The sequence below is a fragment of the Leptidea sinapis genome, chromosome 30, assembly GCF_905404315.1.
Source record: "Leptidea sinapis chromosome 30, ilLepSina1.1, whole genome shotgun sequence".
In the NCBI taxonomy this organism is placed as follows: domain Eukaryota; kingdom Metazoa; phylum Arthropoda; class Insecta; order Lepidoptera; family Pieridae; genus Leptidea; species Leptidea sinapis.
Window position 1 is genome coordinate 8,618,882 of NC_066294.1, and position 10,390 is coordinate 8,629,271.

General features: G+C 35.7%; 1 long non-coding RNA gene across 1 annotated transcript; it reads right to left on the reverse strand.

The window, feature by feature from the left end:
• Positions 1-343, reverse strand: LOC126973735 (uncharacterized). Its single transcript, XR_007731414.1, has 2 exons — positions 161-343; positions 1-95 (listed from the first exon to the last, which is right to left on the reverse strand). It is a non-coding gene; the product is annotated as an uncharacterized LOC126973735 (long non-coding RNA).
• Positions 344-10,390: the final 10,047 nt, after the last annotated feature.

The window sequence follows — 10,390 nt, forward strand, 5'->3', positions numbered from 1 at the left end:
ACCTCCTACTTTTGGGCGTTTTTGTGAGGGTGGGCTATCTGCTTGCGTCGCATCATCATCATATTCCACTGTTTCTTGCACATATTTTGTTTTCCCTAAAAAATCATAAATAAGTAACCAAAGGTTGAAATTCACTGATCAAATTACGATAAATACTTACCTTGGAATCTACTAACTGCCATAATTTAACTTTCAAAAGCACAAACACTGCTAAAAACAAAATATCTCTTCAGTAACTCGAGAAAGACTGATCAATAAACACGGTTGAAGCCGAAATAACGCTTTCTTTGATTTTACCTCTTAACAGTGCCGGTGAACACGCCTAGCGTGCTACGTAATTCCATCCTGCGGTGCCGCGAGCACACCTAGCATGTTTGCGTTTTTTATAGGGCGGCATCGCTGGGAAGTATTAGAAAATCGTGGTGGCATTGAATGTGTTAATCAGGCGCGCGGGCGTCCTGCATTTGAATAAATTTTCTCATGTCCTCAAGACAAGTCATGTAAAAATCGGAAAGGACTGCTCACTTTATTCTCTGTAGTAGTAAAATCATTATTATACTTGTTGGTAAATTTGAATTATTAAAAGATAGACAAAACAATTAAAATAATATTTATTGTAATTAAATTATTCACACCCTTCAAATAATAAAAATAATCTTATCATAGACATAATATGGTAGTAACTGGTAGATTCTGAACCCAAGTCAGGAAAGCGATCAAACGGTTATAATAGGTAAAAGTTATTTATGCAACTGTTGTGTAATAAGGGGTATTAAAACACGAATGTGGGTTTATCATATGAGTGTTTTAATACCTAATTATACACAGTTGCATACAAGACTTTATTTACACCCAGAATATGAATCATTTAAAAGATTCTGAAACAGCTTACTGCTAACATTAAAACAGCCAGTCCTAGTAGTAACTTAATATGATACATTACTGATTTTATACAAATAAACTAAGTGTTAATGAAATACTTAATTATTTATTTTAGTAGTAATTTACATTTTGTAATGTGCAATTATTAAAATTCACTTGAATATTATGTTCTTTTGCAGCGTTTAAAATATCCGGTGGTGTGCTGTCAAAACTTCAATCGCTCATTTTTTTCAAGAAAATTTGTTTCGAATAACCTACTTTTTTTTTACGGCGCGCCAGGTTCTGGTAGTGTGGAACGCGCGTAAACAAACATGTTCTTTTTTTGAAATTCATACAGATACCACGCATCGAGCAATAAGAATGTGGCTGTTTATTGATACTCTTTGCGCATGAAGGGATCGAAAAAAAACAAGGAGTGTTGTTATGAAATTCAGTACAACATTACAACACTCGTTTGGATGATGTAATGGTTATTACGACATTGGGTGTTTTAATGTTAGTCTAACTATAATCTAACTGTTTCAGAATCTTTAATAGAGGATTTAAAGCATGGGTGTACATAAAAATCTTTGCAACTTAATTTTATTTTTATGAGAAACGTAAAGGTCGGCTAAATGACTATGCTCGCCAACATAAATAACTATCCCAATCTAGTATAAATCTAAAGATTAAATGAGATAAAAAGATCCTAGAACCATTGTGAAAACAAAATTTGTTGATGAAAATTATTCTTCTAAAACTACTAGCGTTAAAATGGTAACAAGTTCTCAGTGATATAAATCACGATAAGCGCAAGTAATGATATTTTGTAATTTAATTAGATTTTGTAATAATACTTGTGAATCATTCCTAAAAATATTTTTTAAATTTGAAATTACATAATTGAGTCTGTCAGGACGCACACTTGTGTACACCAGTGTATATATATGGTATACATACCCCTGTACACCAGTGTGTACAGGGGGGTATGTATATCATATAGGCAATTAAGCAGTGCCTACCTCGTTATGAACCTAAATAAATATTGCACTAGTGTTAAAGTTAATTTACTTTAATCTGATTCAAATATTTTCTAACCAATCTTCTATTTAACACCCACTCATAAAATTTTCCTTACGTTAGATTCTAAATACCTACATACCTACGGTAAGCAATCATTTCATATTCCAAAGCTCAACTATGACTAATTAGATCCACAGTGCCTTACTAGAAAACAAATGCACGCCCCTGCTGGTGTATTATTTTTCCCTCTGACTGCTATATATGTCTATCAATCAAGATAAATGGGGAAGAAATAGTAAGTTGATAAACTTAAAATTATAAAATATTTAGATATAGATTAAATTATCTCACAAAGGATAAGAATAGCCTTAAACATTATTAAAATCCAATGTTAAGTTCCACAGCCACCCTAGTCGACGGGCGCGACGAACAGCGCGGGAGCAGACAGAACCGCCCGCGCGTGCGGCAGCGAGTCGTGGAGCGACACGCGCGCACTCAGCAGCACGCGCTCGCGGGCCTCGCTCGTGTACAGAGGCACCGACACCCAGCGGGGCGCGCGCTCCCACTATGAAATATAACATTTATCACATTATTTTCTCTAGTACTTATCATTAAAGTAAAATCACTCGTAAAGTAATTACTTTTAAACGTGCACCTAGGATATTCACGCCGTTGTCATCGATATTTCCCATGATTTCACGCAAACCACGTAGTAAGATGCCGAACGTGTCAGAATGAACGTGCGTGCGTACGTGTATTATGGAGCTTGATCCTGTTATTGTCAGAGGAATGAGAACGCGAACTGATCTTAACCGTATCCGGGATTCGTAAATCTATTTACAGAATTTCCTTCAATAGATAACAATAATTAAAATATTTATAGCAAGCGATACGGGGACATGAAAGAAAGCTAACGAACGAATAAGAAAGTATGTCTCGCGATGCGAGTGAAGTCACGAGTGTTGTCACTGTTCATCGCTTTTAGGTCAATGATATTATAGTATTAAAAGAGGTAAATAAGTCACTAGCGCGCCAAAAATGAATCGCCTAAATAGAGACAATTGGTCCCTTTGGTCGTAGTCGCTCTCTCTATACGAAAACAGTACGCACGCGTTTGTTGTTGACAGAATTGCTTACAATTTGATTAAAATGCCGTCTTGTGTTATGGGAATTACGAAAGTACAAAAATCATAGAACTACAAACCACAGTTAAGAAATCATGATCATATTTTAGGAAATGATGTAAAAAAGTCGTTGTTGCAGTGAATATAAGACGAAATCTAATAATTTTTAAACAATTGCGTATGTAGGTAGCTGAACTATCAAAATCTTTTTAGAGTAACACTGTCCCTTTCGGTATATCCCTTGCTAACTGCAGAAGAATCAATGGATCATTTTCTTCTTCCCCCATTACCTTATTGTAATAAACCCTTAACAAAAAGTCATTCATAAATAGTATAAGATACAAAAAATAATAATTGTAATCTTAAAACTTTTTGGGAGCTGACGTTAGAAAAATTGTAAAAATAGGACCCTTACTGTACCTTTCGGTTTTGTTTTGGTGTCTGTATATTTTTTTATTATTTAATGTATAAATAATTGATATCATCAATGTGGCTATATATTATAATCAATAATATTTTTTTATATAAAATCAATGACACATTATCTACCTAATTTCAATGCAGTAACTTTTTGGGAGTGACTTTGAGCGGGATAGCTTCGTCTTCAACAAAACAACCTAGAACATGACACGCGTGGCCAGACAACCTAAACCTAATTACAGTAAGTAAGCTGTTTATAATATTAAGTTTTATTTTGTATGTAATATAAATAATAGTATTTTATTAATATTAAAGGTAAAGGTTTGCATAAGCGGTGTTTTAAAATAAATTTTTAGTTATTGGATACTTTTCAGTTTTTTGAAACGTAGTTTTTTTTATTAAGAAACTTTTTTTTAGTTTGCAATACAGTCATTATTCGTTTATCTATAATTAATCTGTGTTTATCTCGTGCTGACCTGCGCGGAGTCTGTCTCGCCGACCACGTATGAGATGACTAGCGGCGGGGCGGGTCCGTGTGGCGGCGAGACTCGACCCGCGGCCTGTAGTGAGCCCGCTCCGCTCACGCTACCACTCAGGCGCAACCCCACTAGCCTCACGCCCTGCGACACGTTCTCTGCAAACACCACATCGTAATATAGGTCTTGGACACATGTCTACGGTGCAGCGCCGGCCACCGTGCAATACACGTAATGTTAAATTAATGTGATAATAATGTGTAATATAAACTTACATAAAAACAAAATTATTGAACGAACATTTTTTTGAATTATAAATGAACATTTAATTATTATCAGTTATATTATAGTGATTCTAAAATATTCAAAAAAAAATCTTATGGATACAGATTTTCAGCGCTTCATATTTCCTTTTGAAACTGTGTGTCCGAGCAAATAGGCTTGCTCATGAGTACAATCATTCGCAAAAATAATCCACTCACAAGTCCCTTATTTTATCGCTAATTTGTTTGGCAAATAACTATTCCGCTGTAGGTGACGGGAACTATAAATTAGAACTAATAATGTAATAGAACAAAGCCACCATCCGGATGAGTAAATTGGTTATTTTTTTATTTAAGGTATTGGGTCAAATAGAGATAGAAAGATGCATTCTGGTCGTTACACATGTAAAAAATTACAGAATCCTGTCAGTGGAGTCATTGATTTTTTAAAGTTTTGTAATTATAGTCACTCGAAAAATTGTGGCCTAAGTTGTGCAATTTACGTGCATCTCGAGGGATCAACATGAAGTCGGTAGGGAGGTACTAACTAAGCTAAAATCTGCCATATTTACCATTGACACACTGTGATGGTCCTTTGGACAAATTATCTAGTATGGAAAAAATTAACAACAATTTCTTAATTCAAATGTTCACGGATTTTCTTTATCATTTAAGAGTTTTAATATACCTAGGTTCTGTAAACTTTATATTTATTACTAATAGGCCCAATTTAAGCTCTTTTGGATAATACTTTTTATTTTATTTAGTCTAGTCACAGCACCCTGAGTATGTGTAGTTACCGTGTGTGCTCCACTGTGTGTGAAGCCGCAGTGCGTGCGGAGACACGCGGCGTGCGCTCGCACAGTGTGCCCGCAGCGCGACACACACGCGCTGGGGACGCAGGAGCGACCGCATGTCCACCTCTGTTATATTACAAGTTTCTTAAGGGTTTGTTGCAATATTTTTTAACATAGCGATATATACATAGTATTCTGCCAAACTGCGCAGCATTTTGTCGGCAGTAATTCTCGTGTTTCGCATATTATAAAAAAATTGTATTCAAACCAATAATTAAATAGTCCCTACCAATATTTCTTAAGTCTATTTAATATGGACGTTGTGCTAAGTAAAACTTCGTTCAAAAAAAATAAGTACTTTACCTGATTTTTTGTTTTGCAATTCATAAAATTGTGACGCTGTATGGGTAGTTCATTCATTTATTAATGTAGGTATTACCCATTGCATGGTACGCATACTGCAATAGTTACATATTTTAGATACCACTAGCTTCTTTTTGTTAGATAGCCGAGCTGAGTAGGTATGCACTCTCTCCACTACGAATTTAGTTACATACTTATATCTTGACATTGTTCGATTAACGTTAATAATTTTACCTTTTTATCTTATTGGAATAATATTACATATTTTAAACAAGCGTTCATAGTTCCCTATAAGTTTGCTTTTTGTATTTCTTTATGATAGAACTGTTGCAAAACTACAATTCAATTCCATCCAGGGTTATGAAAAAAATTTCAGTGACATCGCTAATGCGTTCGTCGCATTAATACAGTTGATAATCACAGCAGTACTTCAGTAATTTCACTACGTACTTCAGCCCTTCAAACGATGTGTCCCATCAAACACACTACTGCTTGGAAACAGATGCTAATGATAATAATAATCTTTACTAAAAAAAGAAGAAACCAACCATTATACAGCTTCTTAATTTATACAATTAACTAAACACAATATAACTAATAATTATTCAAAGTTAACTTTCATTATTATAGGTAACTTAGTGGCTGTCATTAAACTGATTAACCCTATCGTTTCGTACTAGTAAATATTTTATTCATCGTCCTTAGATCAGCGATACTTTAGATGCGTGTACTTGAAATTAACTAACTTATATAAACTGCGTATTAGATAGTGTTCAAATTCGATCAAGTGGGTTATATTTACGTTATGACTGTTAGTGATCACTAAATGATCTGGTAACTGGTACCCATAGTATGGTTATAATTTAAAATGTGGTTAACGTTAAGTAAAAACCCATGTCAATTAACATCTGCAATAACCATACATGTCCAGTGTTGAGCATTATTGAAGGTATTAAAGTCGTATCATCGGTTTATCAGTAACGTCAAATATTCAATGCCTTACACGAGTACAAGTCAAAAAAACTCAAGAGTTATTGAGTACAGTAGATGCATCAATTGCGCACTGTAAACTACTACTAGAGTATATAAAATAAGATAACAAATAGAGGTTCTAGTAACAGGATCATCCTGCCACTGTTTTTTATTTCTTTATTACTTTTCTTTCTTCCAGTTGAGTGTTTTTTCTTTTTCATATGTAAATTCAATCTGTGCAAACTTGTTATTAGCTTATATTCTTCTTCTGTATTTATTGACTAATTTCTTTTAATTAAGCTGTAAGTTTTCTGGTAAAATAAAAAAATCTTACCTTCCGGCATGTAGTCATCGGGGTGCGTATCGTTAAGCCTCGCTACCGCAGCCCGCGCACGGTAGCAGAACTCTCGCACATACTGCTCCGGACGTTCCGGTCCTGACCATATTAGCTGCCATTCGTCCGGCACCTAGAGATTCATTTACATTAGCCCTTACAACATTTATACATCTAGTTGGACTGTGGCCGCTGTGAAAACGTCGAAAAAAAGTTGAGTTTGACAGTAAACCACTGTTTTGAGTAATGTACGCACACCAACACAGAGCTGTAAACGTACCTTGGCTCGTACTAAAGTGTCAACCTTACAAAACCTGGCATGTTTCCATCGGTTGTGTAGCAGCAAGAGACACTCAGATTCAAATTCAAATATTTTTATTCAAAATAGGATTTAAAATCACTTATTGAACGTCAAAATCTACCACCCATTCAAAAGAGACTGCCTCAGACCTGAGAAGCATGGGCGCAAGAAACTCATCGGGCTTTTTTTTAATATAAAATATGGATTACAATGTAATATCGTACAATAAACATTTATAATTAAAGAGCCTGAGGGTGTTCGCTTTATTCCCAGTCCGTGGTGTCATTAAGAAAATCGTTTATGCTATAATAACCTTTCCTACACAAACGATTTTTAACAATTCTTTTAAATTTCGTTACACATTTGTTTTGTACATTTTCTGGGATCATATTGTAGAAGCATATACATCGCCCAACAAAAGACTTACTAACTCGATCCAACCGAGTAGTAGGCATAACAAGTTTATGTTTGTTCCTCGTGTTGACATTATGAATGTCACAGTTTCTAGAAAATTCCTCAATGTGCTTATGAACATACAAAACATTATCGAAAATGTATTGAGAAGCAACAGTCAAAATGTTTATTTCTTTTAATTTTTCTCTTAATGATTCTTTAGGACCTAGGTTATAAATCGCGCGAATAGCCCTCTTCTGCAGCACAAAGATAGTATTAATATCGGCCGCACTGCCTCATAACAATATCTATCTAAATATATATATTATGTAAGCATTAGCCATAAATTGTACATTAATTGTGATCATACAGTTATTGTACATAGTGATGCAGGTATCACTATGCCCCAAAAGTCGTTCGTCCATGTACAAGCTCTGCACAGTAAAAATTTCCCCATTATTTTTATTAATTGTATATACAAAAAATTCATATCCACGAGAGCCGTTTTTTCTCAATAGGTAGATTGATTTTAGGTACTTTTTCATTATTTTATTCTTCTCGTCGTAGATAATACCTGGGCTGCCTTATTTTATATAAATACAACTCAAACTAAGATGTTATCATGACGTAACAGATTTTTTTTATTTAGGTACAGAGAAACTGCAGCTAAGTAGGCTTAATTCGTTCTAGCGAGTGGAAATTGAAGCTAACAGAGGGATTATTGCTGAAATATTTCTCATACCCCCAAGGGTGTTCTTACACCTATGAAAGTACGTATAGAGGGCAGATTAGATCCGTCAATTTAAATAATTTAACGACCCCAAAAATTGTTCTCACACTTGTATAACAATAATAATAATAGGATTTAAACCATACCACAGGTGTCGCTATTAACCCAAATATCTTAATTATTTATAAAATGAAATGTAGATTAAATGAATTAATTTAATCATTGAATTATTGTATAAATAAAATGAAGTACCTGTTTTTGGTTAAATTAGACTGAAGTACGGTACAAATGGTCTAGTTGACCAGCTAACGTCATGGTGCTGAATTTAAGTGACACGTGTGCGCGCATCGTTAATTTTTTCCTAATACTCTGATAATTATTGCTTAACGCGCTAAAAGAAGTATAAGTTCAACAACAGACCAACAGTGTCATATAAATAGTTATTATATAAACAGTCGCCGCGGCGGTCGTTCACCTTGTGCAGTGTCGCTCGCGGGGCGTGCGCGTGCTCCGCGAGCGTGCGGTGAAGGACGCGCGCCCCGCGCCCCGCGTCCCGCGCCTCGCATGCACACAAGCACCACCACCATCCGCCGCGCCCGCGCTGTCGACATACAAACAATTCGTTACTTTGTTCTCCGTATAATGAAGTCTGTCATTCATTCCGTCAGACCCTAGGTTCAGAAGACTTTTGCTAGAAAAAGCGGATTATTGGCTTAGCGTCTGTGGGGTTGGATTATGTTCATCTATAGCTTAAGTTACTGTTTTTAGTTTTATTTAAAATCTTCAACACATTTAAAAGCATGCTGTGTGCATTGTGTGTGTGCACTTCCAGGAGGCACTCGCCCATACATGTTTGCGTATTTTTCTGTTATACATGCAATATTACATTATTATTAGATACAATATTTAGAGCGTATCCCGTTTAGTAAACCTAATAAAAAAAAATAGTATCGCGTCTGAGGGTTCTGTTCTTGAGTGGGTTGAGAAATGAAAATAGAAAAAAAAGCATGTCTTTTGTATTGAACACATTACATAACATCGCATTAAAAATCATCAGGCCTCTAGAGAATGTAGAGAAGGTTTAGAAGGTGAAAGGTTGGCTTTAAAATGTTTGATTCAAAAAGTCTTGTTACATTGCTCACACGGTTTGAACACCAATAAATATTGCTCTTACAATTTTTCCTTAACGTCTTCTCACTGTCATCTCTTTAGTTAGTGATTTTAAATGATCAAGCACGGTTGCCAGACTTAGTGCACTTAGACATTTTAATGAAGGATATCCCAAATCATTCCTGTTTAGTAATCGTCCAAAAACATTGGAGGACATCAAATATTATAATGCTATTTCTAATTTGAAAGCTATTTGAAGTATAGGTTTTTTTATGGAATAGGAGGACAAACGAGCGGACGGGTCACCTGGTGTTAAGTGATCACCGCCGCCCACATTCTCTTGCAACACCAGAGGAATCACAAGAGCGTTGCCGGCCTTTAAGGAAGGTGTACGCGCTTTTTTTGTAGGTACCCATGTCGTATCGTCCCGGAAACACCGCACAAGGAAGCTCATTCCACAGCTTTGTAGTACGTGGAAGAAAGCTCCTTGAAAACCTCACTGTGGAGGTAAAAGGGTGATAAAAGAAGTAAATGATACATATGAATGTGAGACGAAAGGGGTCTTAGATATACATCTAAGTCTTTAACTCAAGCAGTAACTGTATATGGCTTATAGTTTATGAATGGTAAACTTTTAACAGGTACAATGTATCTGGGGCGATGTGGCACGGAAGGCACCCAGTTATAGCAGTATTGCAGCTCGTACACCCACGTCCTTTTACCATTCACCGCAAATTCGATCACAACAACCGGCAGTTAATGCAAAAGAAAAAAGTAAAAGACAAATGTGAATTTGTATTAGATCTTAGTCGATACTTGATATAAATTGTTTATACCAAAATGTAAGTATCCTCACACTATCAACAGAGAAGTCACTCTTGAGTAGAGGACTTCCAGCCATTAACTTTTTCCACAACGTCAGGAGGGTCTTCATTGGAGCAGTAGATGTATTTTTCTTTACAAAAACGGTTGAATTCAATTCTGAAAAAGGGCAAAGGAATTATTGTAGTTTAAATAAATTTGAAGTTTATATGTACAGTATCCATAGCACAAGCAGAACAAATAACAAACCAAAACTAACTACTGTTTTCCCGAGCTGATACGACTAGGGGGCCTTCAAGAAAAGAGCATACTCCTTATATACCTTACAGGCCGGCAACGCATTTCTTAACACCTGTTTTTGTTGCGGATGTCCATGGGCGGTTGCCTCACTACTCCCCAGC